The sequence below is a fragment of the Cyclopterus lumpus genome, chromosome 13 (assembly GCF_009769545.1).
Source record: "Cyclopterus lumpus isolate fCycLum1 chromosome 13, fCycLum1.pri, whole genome shotgun sequence".
Classification (NCBI taxonomy): domain Eukaryota; kingdom Metazoa; phylum Chordata; class Actinopteri; order Perciformes; family Cyclopteridae; genus Cyclopterus; species Cyclopterus lumpus.
This window is the reverse complement of record NC_046978.1, coordinates 1,855,601-1,880,016: the sequence shown is the minus strand read 5'-3', so window position 1 is coordinate 1,880,016 and position 24,416 is coordinate 1,855,601. Positions and strand designations below refer to the sequence as shown.

General features: G+C 41.8%; 1 protein-coding gene across 1 annotated transcript in view; it reads right to left on the bottom strand.

Annotated features, from left to right (window-relative positions):
• The window catches only part of LOC117741210 (rho guanine nucleotide exchange factor 17-like), a 52,055-nt gene that overhangs the window by 14,958 nt on the left and 12,681 nt on the right, over positions 1–24,416 (bottom strand). The window lies entirely within an intron of this gene.

Here is a 24,416-nt window from a genome sequence, read left to right as displayed (position 1 = left end):
GACGCGTCTTCTTCAATTATTTATATTGTCATTAAGATTCAGATATGAAGATAGAAAGAAGAAAAAGACAACACTGTAAATATGTTAATATTGTCTTTCTCTCGCACACACACACACACACACACACACACAGCTTGACTCACTAACAATGACTCATGATTCATGGTTGCAAGTGAATGAGCTGCTCTGACACATAGTGGACAAGAAGCCCAACACAGAAAGACAGAAGGGAAGAAGAGCAAAAAGAGAAAAAACAGACGTTGCTTTTTAACGTCTGAAACAAATAAAAATGTTTTAATCAATTTTATAATTAAACAATATCAGATTAATTAAAATCAGTAGCTAAAACACAGTTTCCAGTGTTTCCCCCATGGCAACAACTGACAGGTTTGTGCAACAAAAGTCGGTCCCCAAGACTCGAGAGAGTGTGTGCGTGTGTGTGTGTGCGTGTGACAACAAGAGAGCAAGGTTGGAGAATAACAAAGGGAGTTTAAGGATCAAGTCAGACATATTATCTCAGGGGTCTCAGGGGAAGATCCCAAAATATTCTGGTACAGAACTAAACATGACTTATAAATATCAGATGGAGCCACAGGCAAACCCCTATGGTGCCTACCACACACACACACACACACACACACACACACACACACACACACACACACACTATTCCCCAGCTCCTCTCTACCAGCCCTACTGGGTGCTATAAATAACTGTAACAATAACTTCCCAGAAAGGCCATGTTTAGTTTTTGGCAACTGAAGTGGTCCATGGGGCGCTGAGGGGCACCACCGGAGGTTGAAAGACGGCGTGTGGATGGAGCGCACCGAGTGGTTTATTGTTTGGTTTACTTTGACATGTCACCATATCTTTTGTCAAAGAATTTTTCTTAAAATCAATAGAGTTGCTGCTGAGATTCTTTCCAAGTCTACTCTGCCCTGAGATATAAACACAAACAGAATGGAGTAGAATGAATAAATACAGGGCTTAACATGGGATAGACACAATGCCACAGTAATCTTCCATCTATAGACCAACATTACTCTTCACAGGACCACTCGTCTATTCTAAATAAATCTTGGCTCAGTCCCCTTATTCAGTAAGCAGCAAGTATCCTGAATCACAGTTTCCCAAGTGTTGTCCAACTAGACTTTTATTCAAAGGAAATCACAGTTCAATTGCTGATCTTTGGGTAAATTGATCACCTGCAAGTCTAAATAGACTGATTTGACATCCCGGTTTGATTCTTTTGTTGGCTGACCCAGACAGTATTGCGCACCAAGATTAAAGATGTGAACAGCGAGAAAGCTAAGAAGACTTATTTTCTGATATTTTTAGTTTTCGGGCTGATGACTTTCTAAACATCAGCGCAAAATAAAAAAAACACTTGTTATAATTAGATACATTATCCTGCTGAACTATTATTATAAATTAGTAGCAAATAGTAATACTGGAACCAGCAAATGTTCTGTTTAATGTGTATAAAATGATTTCCCATATTCTTTGGTTCATATCATCTGTCAATTCATTTTATAATTAATGAACAGACTAATTGTTTTTTTGCGTTATGTCTTTTAATCAATCGACTACCAACGTCCGTCAACAGAGGATCATTTTGTTGAGCATGATGCCATCAAGCGTGGAGCGCAGTATATCGGAGAAATACTACGAACTGCAGTATTTATGTTGCATACAGGATAATAAAGTGTTGTAGTGGCGTAATAAAATCAGGATTTCCCTGGTAGCTACAACACTACAACAGCTTGCTGCACACAAACACACACAAACACACATGCACACACACACACGCCTCCTTCTGCATGAATGTCTTGTGGAAATTAAATCTAATTTACGCTGATCAAATTGACGAATGCAGAGCCACTCTCCCTTTTTCACGACTGCTGAATCATTACTTTGATGTCAACATGACAAAAACAAGCAAACTAAATCAGAATTGACTGCTTTCACAACAATACAGGCCGACGCACACATGCACATCACAGGAGTGATTTGGGCCCACCAGAAGACGGGGTACACAATGAGTGTGTGACAATGAGGTCAAACAACAAGGGAACAGTAATGTTCCTCTGTTCCATAGGAATGCTAGTTTCATTTTGCTGGCAGGGTTACTGAGCCAATGAATGGTTAATGAGCCACCGACCAGTTCAGATGGATTCAGTTTAATAAAACAACAGTCACACACAGTAACTGTGGTGCTGTGATGACACGGGATGAGTCACTGTTTGCCATCTCATTCTTCTCCCACGTCGCTCATGAGCGTGGGGAGTACAATCATCATTTAATATAATTAAAAGTAGACAAGGATTTTGATATTTGCAAGACGGGGCACGACATTGGCTGCCAGATGATCCGACAAGTTCACCTCGTCACACTGTTGTGGTTGATGACAGGTCAAAGTTGTTGCCCGATTATCTAAATCGCTCTATTTGGAGCTAACATTTCATGTGAAAATGTCAATAATAATACTGTAAGTACTGCTCAGGTAAAAATTGAACCAGGAAGTTGATATCTGACAGTGATGGATGTCTACGACAGACAGAATGTGTAATACTTGTTTACCTGCTGAAATCTGAAAGTTTTAAAATCACACCTTCAAATTATTCGTAATCCGATAACTTTGATCTATTTAACCACCAAGATCTTAGGAATGATGTGGCCTGAAGAGCAAGAATGTGTTTGTGTAACTTAATCTGCCCAAAACAGCCAAAGCTGCGGCTCAAAGACTACAAACATGCATTGATATGTTAAGTATGGTTATTTCTTCAGTCACTTTATCAAATGTTACTTGGTAGTCGGGGTCGTCGCCTGTGGCACAGAAGTAAAAGTGATAGGAATGAGGGTTCACAGGATTTAGCCCGTCACTAATTAACACGGGGGGCATCGGAGAGTAAACCCTCTAGTGTGTGTGTGTGTGTGTGTGTGTGTGTGTGTGTGTGTGTGCGTGTGCGTGTGCGTGTGCGTGTGCGTGTGTGTGTGTGCGTGTGAGGAGAACAGCATGTTCTCATGTCTGCCTCTGATCTCTGGTGTATGGATAATGGAGTGGCCACAGGGGGTCCATAAAGCAAGTTATTCCTCACAACTGCCACCAAACATTACAGCATGACAGCAGAGACAACGTACCCCAGAGTCAGAGCACAGGCAGCTTTGTCTTGTGTCATTCTGCTGAACTACTTTAGTTGTGGTTTCGTGTAAAGAGGTCATGCTGTGTATCAACTACGTACTGTATTTCTGTCTTTGAGTGTGCGTTGTTCGATCATGTGGTGCAGCTACGACTTCTGCTACTACTCAACAGCTCTACAGTCTAGACCAAACAGAAATCAATGCTTTTGTCTTTCACCCCCCCCCCCCCCGGTTTTGATAATGCATTTTTTTATTATTATTATTTTGTGTTGCCCTTTACTTTTTGTTTGTTTAAAACTGTACAAAACTGTCCCTGTAATTCTTTGTTTCTTAGTTTGAAACGGCCACACTTTGGCATTTGAGTGCTGCTGGATGAGAGAATCTGGATTCCATAAGATTATTCAATTGTAACTATTTATGTATTTCTTATTGGATGGAAAATGACTTTTCATCCAGTAGCCCGTTTTGTATAGACAATTTAGTACCTAAAAATTGTATTTTGCCAAGAATTGATGTTCCCAATCATTCTTTTTAAATGACGCAGTTGCTTTCAAATTTGTGCCATCAAATATTTAGTGAGGTCTCCTTCTTCTCTCTCTGTGACTGACAAAAAGACTGGGACACCGCTGGAAAGCACACAGTCTCGCACAAATAACGATATATCGCCAACTAGGTCATGCTTCTGCCATGTTTATTTTTCTACGTAAAAATAAAACTGGTATGCACAGACTAAGTATATAAACTAGCGTCTATAAATACGTTGTTCATGGAATTATTTGACATCTTGGGAAATAAGCTTATGTGCTTTCTTGACTAGTGAGATGCACTCTCATGTCTGTAGCCTGAATATGTAGCTGTAAGTAGCTTTACTGCAAACGTTTAGGTACTTTCAGCCACTTTCCAATAAGGACAACTAAGCAGGGAAGGCTGAATCTGATATGGTGTAGTTTGTTTCTTTCGATTCCTTGTTTTTACATGTGGCCAATTTACTGAATTGGTAATCAAGCATCAGCCCAACACATTATCAATTAAACAAAATGCTGGCTTTAGTGCCCTCAAAGCCATACTGTTTGAGGTCGGAGCTGAAGTTGTGAAATCAAAAGCATCAGTGACAAAAACATAGCTCTTTCCTCTCATCTCGTTGCTGTCGTCACAACTCCCCACCCCTGCTGCCTTCATCCCAACTCCCCGACGACTGTATCCCCTGGCAACAGCCTGGCGAAGGCAGCAACAGGCAGCCTCTTCGCCAAAAGAGAAAGCATCGTCATAACCTCTCTCTTCCTCTGTTCATCCAAACACCACTGTAAAACAGACTGAATTTCACATCTTCATGTTTCGGTAAATTCTTCACTTCCTCTTCAAGCTACGCAATACTGGCAAGCAGATGTTAGCGCGCGTGTGTGTGTGTGTGTGTGTGTGTGTGTGAGAGAGTGTGTATGTGTATGTGTGTGTGTGTGTGAGAGTGTGTATGTGTATGTGTGTGTGTGTGTGTGAGAGTGTGTATGTGTATGTGTGTGTGTGTGTGTGTGTGTGTGTGTGTGTGTGTCTCTCTATCATAGGCTGTATTAGCTTTATTTTAATTCCCATTGTAATTTGCATTCCACTGATTTCTCTGACCTACTCTATGCTGATCAATAGTTTTGTCTTTCTTTCTGACACGCATGCGTGGGCTATTGATCCATTTCCCGACTCCTCCATCATCATCTCCTTCCATTCCTTTCTTATTATCTTACTCTCTACTTTCTAAAGCTCCTCACCTCAGTTCAGAAAATAATAAATGTTGAAGTCTGTTATTAGCCCTGCTGCTTCAATATTTGCTTTATCAATACCAAGTGGATCTCACAAAATGGATCTCACAAAATAATTAGTATTTTTGTTCTTATACTGCATGACAAACATGAAATAAATACTCAATTAATTGATTTGTTAATTGACAGAAAATTATATATATTTGAAGCAATTATTCTCAAATGTGAATATTTTCGGTTTTCTTACTTTTCTATGCTATTAAATCAAATGTATTTGGGGCTCTGGATGGATGGTCAGACAAAACAAGAGAAACAATACGCTGTGTAACATTGACATTTAAAAAATATTGTTTTATAGATTTTATTGATGAAAACAGGTGGGGTTCTATAATTATTATGAGGACTTTGAGAAAACTGATTTTTAAAAGCTGCTTTAGTTTTGCAGAACTACTATATATCTAGCAGCTATTTTATATCTGCAGTGAGAGTGAGTTTGTGCGTTCATATTTCGATCCAAAAGCGTATTTGTTCACTCAAGCATAAATAACACAAGGTATACAAGGTAACACGCAACAATAAATTGCTGCTCGAGATGCAATAAATAAAATAATTTACACTTAAAAAACTAACTAAAATATATACGCACAGATCATCAAAACACTGGATAGTGACTGCAGACTGTAGATGGACGGACACACTATAAAGAGTGGTGTTAGTGTTTGAGACAGTAGGTGTTGGAGTTACTTGTGTGATTCACTCGGCTGTAATTCTATAACAGAGATGGAGAGAGGAGGATCTGAGGAAAGATACATCATCCAAGGAAGACAGACATGTTCAAACAAAGAATGGGGTTACAATAATGAAGGAGATGGACAGAAAAGAGAACAAATAAACAAAGAATTCAGGATCTACTTCTGCAGAAGAATAAGGAGGAGAGCACAAGAGCGAAAAAGAAGGAGGCTGGATAGAGTGAAACCTAAATGTCCTTGATACACCGCAAATCCACACAAATCTTAACCACAAAGAGAAGAAAACACAGTCTACCTCTCCGTTGGGTTTTCCAGCACAAAGTCCATTCCCATTCAAATTCCCACTAGAGTTCCCATTTCTGTTGTTGTTTCTGAACTGGTCCACAGCATCTCTGTCCACCACGTCTTCTCCTCCTCCTCCACCACCTCCCTCGTCTCCTGTATTCTCGCCATTCTCATTCATTTCCTCCAGAGCAATGCTGAACTGGGCAAGGGTTCGAACCATCTGCAGCATACGGAGCAGTGCCTGTGCCCGAACGCACACTTACTTTGGCACATAGACACCCGAGAAACCACCAGAAAGAAACACCTGCAGGGTTTGTGTCTGTTTGTTTACTCACACAAACGCGGTGTCCACAGAACAACGTCAGATGAAATAAAAAGACGACACCTGAGGGTCGGAGCGATCACCACCTTGTCTAGAACTCACGGCATGAAATAGACATAGACGTTCCTTCAAGTTGTTTTTTCTGTGCTCTCTCCTTCTTTTAAATAATTCAGTCCTTCAGAAAGCAACCTCTCGGCAAGCAAATCTTCTGCTCCTCCATAAATGTAGTCTTGTGTCAAAGTGTGCGTCTTGTTCTGTAGCAGGTAGGCTCTGAAGCACACACACACACAGACACGCACACACACTGTATGTGAAAGGCAAAGGAGCACACTTCAGCACGTATGCATGGGTGTCCAATCCGTTTCTACTGCTTGGATGATGTAAGCCAGATCTGAGCGTATGTCGAGGTGTGTGTAGAACACGGGAAAGATAGAAAGTGTGTGCGTGTGTGTGGGGGGTGCGTGTGAGTGTGTCATGGCCCTCCCCCCCGGGTGTGTAAAATGAGAGACAGCAGGCAGGGCAGACGCTTACAGCGCTCAGCCCTGCCTGCTCAGCCAGACTCGACCAATCCCTCCATAAATAATCGATCGAGGCATCTGAGGGACGAGAAGAGGGAGGATGGCAGAGCGGTCCATCCATTCATCTCCCGCTTAACCAGCTTTCAAATGGTCCGTCCAACATCTTCTTTACGTCACGACAGCACCAATTATTGCATGTTTGGTTCCGTTTCTAAGCAGAAACACTGAACAAAATCAAGAATCACATTTAAAATTCTTCTCCTCACCTACAAAGCCTTGATTGGTGATGCACCATCATATCTTAAGGAGCTTGTAGTACCATATTGCCCCACTAGAGAGCTGCGCTCACTAAATGCGGGGCTACTTGTGGTTCCTAGAGTCCTAAAAAGTAGGATGGGAGCCAGAGCCTTCAGTTATCAAGCTCCTCTTTTATGGAACCAGCTTCCACTTTCAGTCCGGGAGGCAGACATAGTCACCTCATTCAAGAATAGACTTAAGACTTTCCTGTTTAATAGTGCTTATAGTTAGGGCTGAATCAGGTTTGCCCTGGTCGAGCCCCTAGATATGCTGCTATAGGCTGCTGGGGGATGTTTTAGGATACACTGAGCACCTATCTCCTCTTCTCTCTCTCCTTATGGATGAATTTACATCTCTCCATTGCACCTTATTAACTCTGCTTCCTCCCCGGAGTCGTTGTGACTTCACGTCTCATAGGGTCCATTGAACCTGGAGGTGTCTGATGCCTGGTGAGCCAGCCTCCCCCGTTGGCCCTGCTGATGCGCCCCACCCCCCCTCCTCTCTACCTCCTTCTGTTTCATGGATTGGAGTTCCATTCATACATTGTCATATTCATGTAATGTGTTTATGTAACTTTGTAAATGCTGTTCATTCTTTACACATGACATCTATTGCTTCTGTCCATCCGGGGAGAGGGATCCTCCTCTGTTGCTCTCCTGAAGGTTTCTTCCCTTTTTTCCCTGTGAAAGGTTATTTTTGGGGAGTTTTTCCTGATCCGATGTGAGGTCCTGGGACAGGGATGTCGTATGTGTACAGATTGTAAAGCCCTCTGAGGCAAATTTGTAATTTGTGATATTGGGCTATACAAAATAAACTGAATTGAACAGTAGCAGCCCACGGATAACCATGACAACAGTGAGAAAGGATGTCATTAACTACAAATCACGCATCCTGACGATGATTTTTATAAACATGTTTTTATATGTATATGTAAAGAGTCACTCCGTCATATTTGAATACCAAGTTTAGTTCACCTGTCACGGGGTGTACGACACAGACATGTAATACATGGCTACAGAGGGTCATCCAGGTTATCTTGGCTCGGGCTCAAGACTCAACACTTGTCTACATTACAATCTGGAGGTGTGTGGTTTGAAAGAAGTTGGCATTCAGGAGGTATGCAAAGTCTAATGAAAGACACTGTTGATTTGCATTATGGGAATTGTGGATCGTGTTTTTAAAGCTTGACCCATACTTGGGACTATAGGATCTCTCAGCATCTGCTACTTTTCTCTCTTCTCGGTCTCTTGTGAGTCCCTTAACGTTATAAATTATACTATATTACATAGGACCAAGCACCGGACGTGGGGTGACAGAGCCTTATTATTATTATAAAAGTGCAATACTAAATCAAGAGAGTAGCCTTTAAGTGTTTGTTTAGTCAATAAAATATGATATTACAATGACAAAAGCCAGTTAGAGAGAAAAGCAGCACAAAGGAAGCTGGAAATTCTGAAATAGTCACATTATTACACTAATTATCACATTCTTAATAGCAATTTAGAGAAGAAGCCTTCCTGTTTTCTATTGCTGTAACTATTAATGCAGTGTCAACACATCCTCTGTTTTAAAATAAAGCCTTCTCAATATATTAAAAAACTTCAAGAAGGGTTGAGTTGAAAAGTAGTTTATGTTGAGAAAACCAAAGTCCTATCAATCAGAATTAATAAGTGAGAAAAATGATTCCACAAAACAAATAAACTCAAAGCAGCGTATATGGCAGCGTTGTGTGGAAAGAGCACTCTGGAAGTATATTAAAATTATACTGAATTTCCATCCAAGTCATTGTGCTGTAATACAGGTACTGATAATTCAGTTTTCGTCTTTCCTGAGCTCAGTAATTAGAGGCCATTATTTAAGTGCTGGCTTTATTTATTCATATTTATATGCCGTCATACGTTTTTGAACAAATATATACTTTCTTTGTTGTTTCACCAATTTCCGCTGTCCATTCAGACTCCATTAGCAACTGCATTAGCACGTAAAGTTAATGACCTAAAACATGCAGAACTACAAGTATGGTCCGTTAACAAGCACACACTCTTTATAATACAGATGGGCAAAAACATCTGTGACCAGAGCATAAAGACTGAAAAACTGCAAAAAAAAGATTGTATGTTTATAGTTATGCAAGATCATGCACATCAGCTGGAAGGCACACAGTTTTCTTGAGTGCATTAATCTAAAATGCAGTTTTAATGAAAAAGTTTCATAAGTAGAACACGGCACGGCATGTGGGTTTGAACAGCTTTCAAGTAACAGAGAGAAGCAACAGAATCTTTAAAAATACAGTGCACTACGCAATATTAACACAAATAACGAGCCTCAAGTGCTTTGAAGTCAACCAGCTAAATACAGAGTACTTCTACACTGCACACTATTATAGTTTGACGAAAGAAACGATAAAACACAAGAGTTTCCTGTTCAAACTAAGCATTGTATGAGGGGGCTTTTGTCCAGCGCTAAACCCAACCACACTTTCAGTCTCTCTCTCCAACTGAGATCAGTTGGTGACAACAGAAAAAGGTCACAAGGGACATTTAAAGGTCAAGCTCGTGGCAGGAAATTGGCCTTTAATCCTTGTTGCCATAGAAACAACAGACGAGTTTGAAGGTCTGGTGACAGAGATCAGAGATGACAATCCCTCAGGTATGTTAGGGGTTGTGGCGAGAGAATTATTTTAATACACATATTTCGTTCCCTGGACTGTACATCTATTTCTTCTCTTTACCAAAAAACACCTTTAACACAAAAACAATGTCCACTTGAATGCCATAGTAAGCACTTTAAACTAACTTTCCTCCAAAGTCTGATGTGTTAAAGTTCTGTAGAGAATAAACAGGAAGATGTTTCCCTCTTTATTTATATCTGCATCTCTATGTTCATTCGGTTGCATAACCCACCTATTCATGCCAACACCTCTAACTCATCAACAATGGAGCTCTGTGGTACAGAGGACTAAGCTGTGGCTTTGTCTACTCTACAAAGACAATACTTGTTTGTCGGATCCATTCATTATAGGTTTTCTACTTTTCATGGGATTCTTTGTCCATAAGAAATATGTCGAACATCACCAGACTTAACTTTTAAGCTCCACGAGAGCACACAATCATCAGCTGACCAGTTACATCAGTACATCTTGTTTCTACAGCATCGTCATAGTGCACCTCCTCAGCATTTCCTGTTTAGTTTTGGACTAATACAGCTGCTAGGTAGTGAAGAAAAAGCATGTGTAAAAAAACATGGATGCAATCAAACAACATTGATTGCGAGCAAAACTTAATTTTACAACCTGACTATTCAGTCTAGAGATCCACCATTAAAATAAAGTCTGTGGATTACAACTTTCCATTATATAAAAAAAACATTTAAAAATGCTGCTGTTTTTATGTACCACATTCAAACATACAGCATTTACAAGCTAGATACGCATATTTGGCTGCTCATGAGTGGGCTGAATTTGCAGCCGTGGTTAAACCTTGTATTTCCTCCCCACCCTGCAAAGAAATGTGTGTGTGTGTGTGTGTGTGTGTGTGTGTGTGTGTGTGTGGTTTAATACTTGCTCAGCGGCCCCGCCTGACTGTCAGTGACCGTTAAGTGCTGCAAAATGGCAGCTGTGACATCTGTATCTGAGCCAATATCGCTTAACAAAATCTGAGGCGGTCTGGAGTGAGTCGGTAAATAAACATGTAGGAGGACTGATGACACCTGTCAGCACACCTACTGCTCCTCAGGTGTGCGCAGGTGTGTGTGTGTGTGTGTGTGTGTGTGTGTGTGTGTGTGTGTGTGTGTGTGTGTGTGTGTGTGTGTGTGTGTGTGTGTGTGTGTGTGCAGCAGGTGTGTGGAGCTCTGTTGGCCAACACTGGATAGCAGGATAATGACAGACAATTCCAGGAAAAAGATGATTCCCACTGTTACCTCCAATGTGGGAGGGAGGTCAAGATAAAGCTCTGTCTTTTCATATTCACTGTGTTTTATTGATTCGTCTCCAGGTTCACCTGGATCAATTCACAAGTGACAATTAACGTCTATGATTTAAAGCTTTAACGTCATTTTATGTTGTGTTTTAATCCATGTTCAATGTCCCCAAAGTAACTATAACAAGCATGCACACATGCACACACGCGCACACGCGCACACACGCACACACGCACACACCACAAGGGGGCAGTCCTCATATTGAAAAGTCATTACAGTAGTCTTCCTGCCATAGGGTCACAGTTAAACTTTTCTAAATAGGGCATCAAGGGATTCATTCAGAAGCCATGTGCCATAAAATAAAGGGCCCCTGCAAACGAGAAAAAGTTGATAAAATATTTCTTTTGATTGGAAAATGAAAACATATCAGATACTCATGGTTTTCCAGCCCAAAAATCAGCAGTCATAAAGAGTTCAATGAGCAAAGTAAACAAGTGGTATCTAACAGAGCTGTGTGTGTGTGTGTGTGTGTGTGTGTGTGTGTGTGTGTGTGTGTGTGTGTGAGAGAGAAAGAGCGCAAAGGTAACCAGATCTACTTGGTCTCCAAATACGGCCTTATGGGATGGTGTGGATTTGTGTGTGAGAGAGAGAGAAAGAGAAAGACATGTGCTGTGAAAAGAGTCTTTGTCCCTGAGAGGTGAGGCTGAGGGAAGGACACGATTGATGCTTCGGCTAATATTTATTTATCAATATATACTGTATTTTGTCCACTCTGACGCACATAAAGACACCTAGAACTGAATCGTATGGAAGAAGTGACAAACTAAACTGATGAGGAGAAAACCAATGCAATTAAAACCCAAGGCCATGAAATTATCAAATTAAATATTGTAAGAAAAAAAATATTTTTTGTACTGATATGTACTGATTTGATGATGAAAAAAGATACATCACATTGAAGAATTTGGGTAGCTTTTAAAAATCTAATATCCATAAACTTCACAGACTGAAAAGGACGTAAATGAGTAGTCGTTCGTAGATGTTGTTTTTTCAAAAAGATATTTGTGAGTTTAGTGCCTTTTTTTTAATCTTCATCGGCATTCTCAACCGGACAGCATTACAGGCACAAACCAGGAGGAGCCTTCGATCCTCTGAACATATATGTCCTCAATTTCTGGTCCCTCACAAGCGGAAATCCCATCCACTTCCTGCCTAGCAACCTATCACAGAATGCAATGGGATCCAGAGATAGCCATCAGCCACAGAGACGAGTCCTAACCCCAACAACACTCCGGAAATACCTTCTGTGTCTTCGTCTCTCCCACCCAGTTTGTCCTTTCTTCCACCCTCCTTCATCTTTTTCTCTCCCTGATCATTTCTAGAAATCCTTCCATATCTCTCACACTGCCTCCCTCACATAATCTGAATAGTAACATCGCTATCCTATCTATTTGGTTTTTGGTTGTACTAGTAATATGAGGATCTTGGATTTCCCTGCAGGGAACTGTGTCTCATGAAAGACGCACACAGTGATAATGTTGGCTCTCTCAGACATGCTCACACACACACACACACACACACACACACACACACACACACACACACACACACACACACACACACACACACACACACACACACACACACACACGCACACACTCACCCCCGAGCAAACTGATATGTATAGTTTGCGACAGAGTGGGAAAAGGGGAGGAGGAGGAAGGGGGAAGGAGAAATTACAAGCAGAGATGAATAGGATGTGCAAATAGCAACAAGAGATAAATCAAGACTGCGAGGGCACTTAGCAGACAGTTAGTCAGCATCGTTCCCAGCAGATTGTACTTTTATAATACTACAGATTAGCTGAGACTAATCACTATTCTGTGGATTGAGCCAATATCCCCTTCCCACTTCATACTTCACTTTATTTCTCCCCCTTTATAGTCCCTCTTTCTCTCCATTTCCCCTCTTTCTCCTATATCCTCAACATTCCTGACCCCACACAACTTAAAATCCCTGCATGTGTGTATTTTTGTGTGTGTATAGGTTGGTCGGCTAGTAAAGCTACAATAAATGAAGCGTCTTATTTCAGCTTTAGGCAATCAAAACATGCTGGCCTTCTTAAAAAGGGCTGAATGGAGCTAAAACTTTCCAGGAAAATGCTGTCAGAGTATAAAGAGCAGCTTTACGAAGATTTACTATATAAAAAATGCCAAAAAGCCATAAACAATGTCCTGTATATGTGCACCACAGGAAGCAGAAAAAGCCTGCCTGAACTCAAACAATGAGCGGTCAGAGCATAACATACACATATATGGGAGTGACTGCAACAATGCACAAAAACAAAGCCGATGCCATGAGAGGGTGCAAGAGGGTTCTGAAGAGGTAACAAAACACAGACAATAAGTATGAGAGTCACATCCCTGTCATACGGTTCAAAATCATGAGCTCCATGTATTTCAAGAATGGCTCCACACTATTTTGGAAGAAGGAACAACATATCTGCTCGGGCTTTTATGGGTTAAATAGTCTCTTGAACCACTGAAAACGCCTAACATTGCAGCTGGGTGTGGTCAGGTGTGGTCTGTTGTACTTGTGACCACACCCAGCTACGATGTAGCCTCGTACTTTAGTGCCACGTTACATCACAGCTGCACAGGTTGTGAAAAAAAAAAAAAGCATGGCGTCAGCGCAATTTGGCAGGGCAAGGCAGGTTTATTAGATTGCTGTTGCTCAGTGTAACTTATCTTTCCCTTTGCAGCCTGGAGGGCTGTGTTTGTTTTGTCACGACGCATGAAATGAAAAAAGGTGAAAACAGTAAAAGCCGAGCGGATCATTTGTCAAACATCTGGTTTGATTCATTGCAGTTGAGACAGAAAGCCATTTTGTGCTTGAAATGTAGAACAGAAATAAATGACAGTGTGGCACCAATTTATATTTTCTTCTCCTTGCATACCGATTGAAGAGATGTGTATTCGCACTAACTCCCTCTCGTGACGCTCCTCTTTGTCTGATCTCTGCATCGCACTCACATCGTTGCACATCGTTGCCTGAGCAGCTTCACTGTGCGAAAGTGAATACAGACTGCAGTGGTTGATTGAGCTCACATAGATTTCCCCGGATAGTACAGGAACTCAACCCTTCAAAAGCAGGAGAAGAGGTAATGTTCAGTGGTTTGATTTTAGTGACAAAGTGTAAAAAGCCTTCACAGACCAGAACAATCGGAGTTGCTGCTTTCTTTATGGTTAAATGAAAGCCTGGTGGCAGCGTTGTCACACAGGCAGTGGTGAGGGCAGGCGGTCACCACAAATACGTGAACCATGCACCAACTTCCACATTTTTCTGTTGCTGCAACACCCCTGTGCTCCGAGCTGTGTGATTCTTTAGATACACATGATCAGCTGCTGTTGTCACTTTACCCTCTAAAAGGGCCTTAAGGAGTGCTGCTGAGCACCTCTTTTGAGACTCTTTCAGTTTGCACAGGAAGTCAGGTAAGTTGGAGAAAGAGAGAGATGGAGCTCTGTTATTGGGCTGTCAGTTGCTATGTAACACTGGTTGCCACAGAAACATCTGAATGGAAGAGAAAGCATGAATGAGAAGAAGAAAAAAAAAAAGCAGCTTAGGGCACCTCCTGATCAGCACCTACCACACACACATTCACCCTGCAGTGTCACAGTACAGAGATGCATCACCAGTCTCCTAGCAACAACATCTGGCACCATCGTGGAGGTCCAACTGGATAACAGTCAGTGAACCACGTTAACACATGACAGGGTGGGGGCAGAAATAGATAAAAACATGCAACTCTCTTGTCTTCAGTCTCTTCGCCAAAGCAGATGTAGCTTAGCTAAATGATTTTCCTACTGTCACTGGGTGTTAAAATGTAGTGTCAATGTCAGAATCATCGCTTCTCGGCTCGATAGTTTTTTGCGTTGCAACAATGTGAAATGTCACATGTTCAACAAGCACATAAGCCGGCATAATGCCGTGTGCTGAAAGAGTGATATTAAACACAAGAGCTCCTCCGTGCTCGTCATCCATGTGAACAGAAGAGGACCTGATTGAGGACCACCCTCCCATGAGTTGTGCTCCCAGTGGGACAGAACTAAAAAAAAAGGTAAACATTGTTTTTGTCTCCACCACAGACACACACAACCGGATACTCCCAGGATCGTTTATAACTCCTCACATTCCACTACATCTGCACACACGCGCGTGCACACACGCGCGCGCACACACACACACACACACACACACACACACACACACACACACACACACACACACACACACACACACACACACACACACACACACACACACACACACACACACACACACACACACACACACACACACACACACACACACACAGACAGAAGCCACAGGGGGTGCTTTCCGTCATCTTTACAGTACACATTAACCACTGCTTTGTCAAAATATTCACTAACAGTGTCCCACTGAACTTCCTGACTTTCTAAAAAGGAGCAACAACAATGGAGAAGAGAACAAACAGCCAAGCAGAAAATAACTGCATTTGTCACATTCAATGATTTGGAGTGGAAGTGCTCCTTTGTTTGCTTGTACTTTAGATTAAAACTGACTTATTTCCTAATGACCTTACACTCCTGTGAACCATGTGTTTGGACTGGGCTAGTCGATGGTGTTTGAACTGGGCCATTTAGTTAATGTGTACTCTTGAGTAAAGCCGGAGAGGAAGGGAAATGTTTAAAATGTTACAGAGAGTCCTTTCCAAAAACTGGGTGTGTAACGTCTACTGAGAGAAAGAGAGAGAAACGGGGGGGGGGGGGGGGGGTTCGGGGACAAAGTATGAGAGGCTTGAGAGAGAAAACTAAAACGGAAGATGATAACATGAATACGAAAGAGAGCTGCCAGTGAACTTCAGGATATTCAGAGAAAATGGGGGGAAAAAAGAGAGAAGAAAAGAGACCCCATGTTTCAACCCGGCCCGATTCCCTCTCACTCTCTCCTTATATGGCAGTGCTGCGCGTGTGTGTGTGTGTGTGTGTGTGTGTGTGTGTGTGTGTGTGTGAGATACGGGCTCTGTCCCAGAGTTGCTCTCAGAGGGAGCGATTAGATCAGTGAGCGCACACTGCCTAAACTCAAACTTAAGGTTCCTTTCTTTGCCACAGAGTTTTACTGCTTTCCAAAAATCCACAACCCATTATCCACTCTACGGCGCTTTCAAATATCTATGGCATTTAAAAAACACTTCAATAAAGTACTTGTAATATCGTTTAATACAAGTTGTCAGGAACTGATTAATGTGGTCGATATTGTTCAGTTCATGAACAGAAACTCAAGAGAACTCTTGGTTTATATTCTCGGTCCCCTGGGTGACTAAGGACGAACCATTTCTGGTGCTGAGCATTTAAGAAAAAATACATTTCATGAGGAAGGAAGGGAGAGGAGAAAGAAAAAAAGACGAGATTACATCACAATCAGCTTGTTTTTGGCTACGGATCCTCAGAGGGGACACAAATAACCCCTGGGATCTCGGCCTCAGAATGAAAGGAATCATAAGTCAGAATCCTCTCGATCTCTCTTTTCCTCTCTTTTTCATCTTTCCCTCCCTCCTTGTTGCACCAGTCTGCTTCCCAGAATTCTCTGGCCTGAGTCCAAATGACAGGAATGCAGGAATCAAGGTAGCATGTCTGCATGAACACACACACACACACACACACACACACACACACACACACACAAATCAGACACAAACATACACAATGCATCCGTCCGCACATACTGTTCAAGGAGGTCTGTGCTGTGTAAATACACATATCAGTACAGACCATAAACAGTCAGGTCCAAAAATAGTTGACAGTTGGGTAGACAATGTGCACTTTTATTAATCCTGCATATTGTGTTAACTTGATATACACATTGGATTAATACAAGTTTTAAACATTACGACCTCAATGATCACATAGCGTGGTTCAAACGACAGACTGCGACCGTAAACATGGAACCCCCGAAATTCAAGTTATATTCAAACAAGATGCAGACAGTCAAATAAGGAGAAAGAAAGAGAGAAGGGCAGCGTTTAAACAAAAAGAGATTTGAACCAGGTGATGGTTGAGAAGACAAGATACAGGGTCCGTGTGGTTTTGCAGAAAAATACCCTTTTACTCAAATCACAGCCAAGTCTCAGTCAAGACTATCACCCACATGTAAAGTAAATAGGTCTTCCAGAATGGGTGGTTTGTCCATGCACTCACACAGAAGGAATCAAAACCGTAGACAACAAAAATGCAAACATTCAACGACAATAATTCATCTCCTCTCGTGACATCTATCTCCCTCTTCCCCTTATCTTGTCATTTTGCTTTCCTTTCCCATCATGTCAGTCCTTTCTCACATTGAGAGGCAGAGAAAGAGAGAGGGACAGAGGGGGAAAGAAAAGTTTGTTTTTCCAGAGAGGACAACATTCCCAGGCCTGTGCCATTCCTCTTCCTATTAATAGAGCGCGCACACACACACACACACACACACGCTCTCCGATCACGATAGTTACTGTGGAAAACACAAGCCCATATCTCCATGTTGTGGCCCTAAATGCAGAATAGAGTTACAATGATCTCAAATGCAAAGGAGACAGAGACGGATATTAAAACACCAGGCTGATATCAGTTTGACATGATTCACACGGAGCCTCGTCCATCACTGTCATTCATTATAAGTATTAAATTGGGCCTCAAGCCTGATCTCGGATGTATTTTGCACATTTGTCTCACTCATGTTGACCCTCTCACACAGACTCTCAGTACACTGTGAAAGAGTCTCTCCCCCTCCTCTGAGCTTAAAAAAACTTTCTTTTTTTCTCCCCGGACTACAGCCCGTCATTAGGAAGATAAGAACCTGTCATGTAACTAGCTGTTAACTTTCATTTGGGTTAATGCTTGTAGCATTTAGCTGCCACAGAGGTGAAGGATGAGAGGTCAAAAGGTCTGGTGTCGGCCCTGGAGGAGGTTGCGCACCTCAAACTGCAATTAGGGGAGTTTTTCGAGGCCTAGGGCCTGGGGTGGTTGTCAGATTTATGGTGTACTGGCAGTGCCGTAACGGAAACACATGAGGCCCCCCTGCAGAATAACCCTGAGAGGGCCCCCCCCCCCACCCCATATGTAAGGGATAATGTATTGTCCGGCGGTCATTATCCAAAGATAAACGAACAGGACCCAAGCTTTTCTTTTGAGGGAAATTTATTCAATCAGAAAAAACTGCTCAAACAGAGAACAAATGTATTCCAACAGAAAAAAAACATATGCTAGGGCCTATCAAACAGCTCAAACAGAACATATGTTACAACAACATAACAAATATGCCTACATATAGTCGATACACCGGTAGGCTACTTTCTACAGGTTTGCATTTGAATGCACATGTGCGCGTCTTTTAGCAAATCTGTGTGCAAAGTCTTTAACCACGCTCTTTACATCTAAACTGACGTTTATTCTCTATGCTAAGGATGGCCACACCTGACAGCCTCTCTTGTGACATGGAGCTTCTGAGATATGTTTTGATCAGTTTTAGCTTGGAAAATTACCTTTCTTACTTAACGGTTACTTTTATTATTTTGTACAGAGCCGTTGTCTTCTCAAAAGGGTTGCAGTGTTGTACAACGTGAAATGAAGTTAAACAACGATGTGGTTGTGGAGATAATTAAGGAAACGTGTCCGATAATGGGCGCAGGGGGTGTAGTGAGAGCATAGGTTTAATAAGGTTAATGTATTTTCAAGCACAACACATAGACAGAGCAGTACAGCTGTCAAAGTTTAACGTTAGCTACGTGGTAATGTTATAGCAAACAGTACAATACCCGTCTCTTCTGGCAGATGAGTGCATCCTTCACCAGCTGGTCGAAAAAGACTTGTAATTGTGAGAAGTTTGGCATTTAATTCAGAAATGTTCTGTTTTGATTGCCGCTTTTGGGCACCACTTTTAAATGTGCGTTTCATTTTTCCTCAAGAGAAATTTCCTCGTAGTTCTCCCAGAATACACCGCGGCCCAACAATAACACCAGTCCGCGTAGCAGGAGGCCCTAGTGGTTGCCTGTTACGATTGCCTTTACAACTATTATTTAAAACTTATAAAGCCAGTTTAAAATACTTTTTTTTATTGTGTAGCTTTATATGAGAGAGACAACTTTGAGGGATATCTTAATGTTATTACGTAATGTAATATTATTTATTTATTACATTATTCGGCCCAGATTCGGCAGCCGATAAACCGGTTGCCATGTCTAAGACAGAATCTGCCCATGTCCGTAACAGCTACACCTGGGCCAGACATGGCAACAGTGAAATGTGCCAAAGGTGGCTCACATTTGGCCGCATCGAGCCGGAACACAGCCGAGTCAGCCGACACTTAGCCGCAATACGGCCGAGTGCACTGGCTAGTGTTGGATTAAAAAAAAAATTGCCATGCGAGGCCCCCTGTCACTGCGAGGCCCCCCCGCAGTGCGGGGGCTGCGGGGGTGATCTCTACGGGCCTGTGTACTGGTGCACTATGTTTGCCATCCCAGTCACTTAGCAATGTGTCTTGCAGCAAAGGATAGCACAAGGTTTGTTTTCAATTGATCCATTCTACATTTTCACTCATGCAGTAACTCTGCCTTCGTCTTATGTGTTTGTTGATACCTGAAAGTTATGCAAAATAGCTTTAAATTATAATCTGACGCAAATGCTTTGAGACTGACTAGAATGTCGGGTTAAGAGGTTCAGAGAAAAATGTTGAAGCTGTAAAGACAATCTAAAGCTTTGCATTAACACAGTTGGTGACTCAGCGGTGCACAACTCACCAGAAAAACTGCAAAATTGTGCATAATTATAGGCAAAGTAACAACATCCACAGCGACATACCCTTACAATACACATTATTATTATGATTTACGAAAACTCAGATGATCAGTTGTAAAAAAAAATATTATTTCATTATTTCTTATATTTGTGTGAAATGATGTTCAAATCTGCATTATTCACAGTATTTTTTCAATTGACCTGAAATTAGGACCGTGACAAAAACAAAAAGCAGCCCTTGCTGATTATTCACTTTGAGCGCAGACATGCGCGGTTTGGTGAAATCCTCTTTTCATCAAGAGGCGTTTATATTTAGGTCCGCCATGCTTTGCCAGGCACACACACACACAAGCAAATACGCACACGCACACGCACACACAGAGTCCAGAGTCTTTAGTGGCTGAAGGGCTGTTCACTCTGTCAATAAGATCCAGATGTGAGCTCAGTGGGAGAGGGGATAAAAATAGAGGGAGAGAGGTGAGGGAGACAGAAGGAGAAAGATGGAGGCAGGGGTAGAAAGAAAGAAAGACATAGAACAATGAGCTCAGTGAGAAAGGTTGGGGGCTGAACGAATGACAGCATACAGACTGATGAGGTGAACAGAAAGGTGTGGAAGAGATTCAAACTTGTTTTATTGTGCCGACATTTTACCCTCCTCCTCCTCAAAAAGAAACGCTAGCCCCTCTGATGTCACCACATTCCTACGGCAACATACACACCCGTCCCACACACACGGTTGCCATGGGCGAAGAAGAATACACATAGGGGCGGCCATCATCTTTCTCAAGTGCACAGCTCCATCACTGTCTATCCTAAATACAGTAGTGGTTTTAAAAGGTTTTCTGGCCTATTAAAGCAGCGGAGCTCCCACTGTCTTTCTGCTCTGACATTAAGGGAGATGCAGGACGGAAGTGTGTGTGTGGGTGTGTGTGTGTGTGTGTGTGTGTGTGTGTGGGATAGTCAAAAATGCCTCCCCCAAACCCACTTCCTGCCCTGCCCTCTCAATGAAGACAATTATGGTTCCTGCAAGAAGGATAACACAGTGGAAACAGTTCCTTAAAAGGCAGGATTCCATGTTGTTTTCACCTCTGCACAGATTTTTCAAATTAAAAGCCAATGCCGCATGTTTTCCAAATATAAAGAATAGGTTATTCAAGTCTGTATGAAGGGGTGCAGAGCTGAAGCCATCTATTATCGTGATGGCAGTGCTGCCTTATTACAAAGCAGACAGTGACATAGATCACAGGCTTGGTTTCAAAGGCAAACAATACGGTTTTCTACTGAGGCCGTTCTGCTGCTGCAACAGCCTTTTCTTTCACATTGAGCTGAATGGTATCGTGACAGAAACCTGAACTGCAGTATGTCTGAAGAAGTCAGGTATCTTCAACAGTCAAGAGGTTTTTCAACTATAACATCAGATGGCGAAACAACCAAGCCAATCAGATCTATGAAGAATGACTCATGAGGATCATCTGCTAGCAAACCCCCGCTGCAGCTTCCCATTAAACCCTTCTCGGAGTAAGTTTGTTCATCTTTACAGAACTATAATTCCCACTCAGAGATTGAATCGTGAAGTGAAGCAAACTGGCAATCGGCTCCTTCATCAGGCTGAAGAGAGGCCCGTTTAACTTGTAAACACACTGGGTCAAATGATGCAAACATGTGTTTCATTGTTGTCATAAAAACAGTTAAAAAACATTTGGAAATCAAAACAACGGCTACATGGATGCACGACTCCCTTCATGCCTCGAAAAATGGTTTGAAACTTCAAGGTCAGATTGTGAACTATTTTTAGGAACATGGCATCTGTGTTTTGTCTGCTCAGCCTTCATTCACAACCTTGAAACTTCTAAGTGAGCGTTGTAGCTGCACTGCAATGATGAGATTCTACTAAATAATAAGGGTGCTATATGGTCATTGGCCGATATATTCTATGTGCTGCTAAAATGGCTTCACTGGAGTTGGGAGTGTCTCTGAAGCCCCTTTAAAACAGTGTGTTGAAAAGGTAATGAGGTATTTCACCTCTCGAAAGCAGTTTCTTTGGCTGAATGTAAGAAAACAAAGCCGGTGTCATGAGTGGTTTTATTTAACGCAGTTTTGAGATTTCTGTAAAAAGAAAAAGTGGCTTTTGCGAGTTGACTATGCTGCACATGCTGCCTGCCAATAAATGAAACATTATCAATTCATTATACTTTCTAATCTCTTAATGTTGATACTTAGTATAGAAAGTTGTATAGATAACGCTACACAATAAATAGATGGCTTCAGATAGACCCCCTGACCTGTGACTGGTGATGATCAGAGCTTTGCTAAAGACCAAGTAAAGACCATGCATGCTATAATGAGTGTGTAGCTGTCAGACCCACTGCTATATATTCACCTGTGGTTGTTGAACTCGTAGTTTTGGATCCTGAACATTTTACCACAAGCATATTTTTCTAGGTCCCTAAATGGCAAAATAATCTTGCTGTTTTTATTACACTGGAGATCAGTTTCCAAGATTTAGTTCTAGTCTGACAATCTTTGAGTAAATATGCGCTCCAGTGACGTTTAATGCGAATGGCATCTCTGTAGCACACTGTGTGAACCTTAAATAATTTTTCCTTTAACAATAACATTTCAGAACCACACAATTCAAGAACAGAGTCAAGGCTCGGTTGAAAATAAGAAGCCTATTGAGGAGTGAAGAAAGACTACATTGTTTTAGGAAAGACAGGCCCGATTACCCACAAAACCCAGAGCTGTCATTGAGTGATGGGAGCTCTGTGTGAGCCCTTCAAACATGCCTTCGGACGCACACACGCACCTCCAATCTCAAGATAAATGGCAGTCATCATCATCAACCATCATTATTGCCATAATGATTACTGCCGTTATATTTGGCAAGGGACAGCAGGTCAAACACACACACACACGTTACATAAGCAGATGGTGTCATTGGAAATGTCGTTTCTGGTTCAAGTATATCAAATCAACAGCTTTTTGTATGCCAAAATTAAGATGTCACACATTGAAGATGATTCTAACAACTCCATCACTCATAGTAAACTCGCAGGATTGATTAGTTTTGGATCAAATTCTTGACATTACATGTCATTTAGCTGACGCTTTTATCCAAAGCGACTTACAATAAGTGCATTCAACCATAAGTACTCTGAACAACAAGAATCAGGAAAGTAACGTTTCTTCAAGAAAGCCATAAGCCACTTACTTAATACCATAAGTAAGTGCCAATCAAGTGCTAATCTGTATTTATTCAACGTATAATCGGAAAAGATGTGTTTTTAGTTTCCGGCTGAAGGTGTAGAGACTGTCTGCTGTCCTGATGTCAATGGGGAGCTCGTTCCACCAATGAGGAGCCAGCACAGCAAACAGTCGTGACTTTGTTGAGTGTTTAGCTCGAAGTGAAGGAGCTACAAGCCGATTGGCAGAAGCCGAGCGAAGTGAACGGGCTGGGCTGTACGGTTTGACCATGTCCTGGATGTAGACCGGACCCGATCGCGGATGCGGGTGGCCACCGGTAACCAGTGAAGGTCGCGGAGGAGCGGAGTAGTGTGGGTGAATTTAAAGAAGGTTGAAGACCAGTCGAGCTGCTGCATTCTGATGGCCTTAGCAGGTAGACCTGCCTGGAGGGATTCCTGCATTATTCCACATTAGTGCATCTGTAATGCTTATAAATACTCTTGTAATCAGCCTGGGTGTTCACTTCTTAAAGCAGTCACTCGCTGACGCCACATCTAAACTTGATCCGGTGAAACAAAGTAATTTGTGTAGCAATATTTACAGTCATAAGCTCTTTATTCTCTATGTTGCCGAGAATTAGATCTAAAAAATGCAGGCTACAGCCAGTTAGTTTAGCTTAGCATAAAGATTGGAAGCAAGGGGAAAAGGACAGACTACTGTTAACAAAAATCCGCCTGGCAGCACTTTTAAAACCGACCAGACTCCACCACGATCTCCCTTAAGCCGATCACATTGTAGCTGTCAAATGTTAAAACTGTTCTCGTCTCCGCTGCCATCAGTTGTCATCCCCCCCTCCCAGTCTCCATCATATCTAATGCTGATACTCATCCCATCATCGAATCTTCAGCAACTTCCTTCACCACCACCACCAGTGTGTTGACTACAGGGGGAATATTTCTGAACCCCCTTTTCATATACTATACCAGACTCTTTACTATTCATCTCATTAAGTATGTAAAACAAATAGTGTTCCCCTCTAAATGAAGTCTGTTCTGATAGAAATGGCTTGTTTGTTTCATCTGTGCAAAAAACAAAGTGTAACCTACAATCGAATGCAAAACATCTTAACCAACGGTGTTTCCATGACCCTTAACCTAATTAAGTTTATAGAGGTTTTAAAACTTCTAATAGGAGTAACACTTTCAAACCCCTAATGTACACAGCATTAGCAGAGAAAACAGGGGCAGCTGATATGTGTGACATTGTAATGGCTTCTTATCACACCTTTCTCACAGTCACTGAAACCACGTTTTGTTCACATACACGCACTGATAACACTAAGACATATTCCTGTTACACACGTTTATATACACAATTGGGAAATTCTGTTTTCAAATAAAATATTCAAAGAAGGAATCCTTGTGCCCTCGATGGACTGG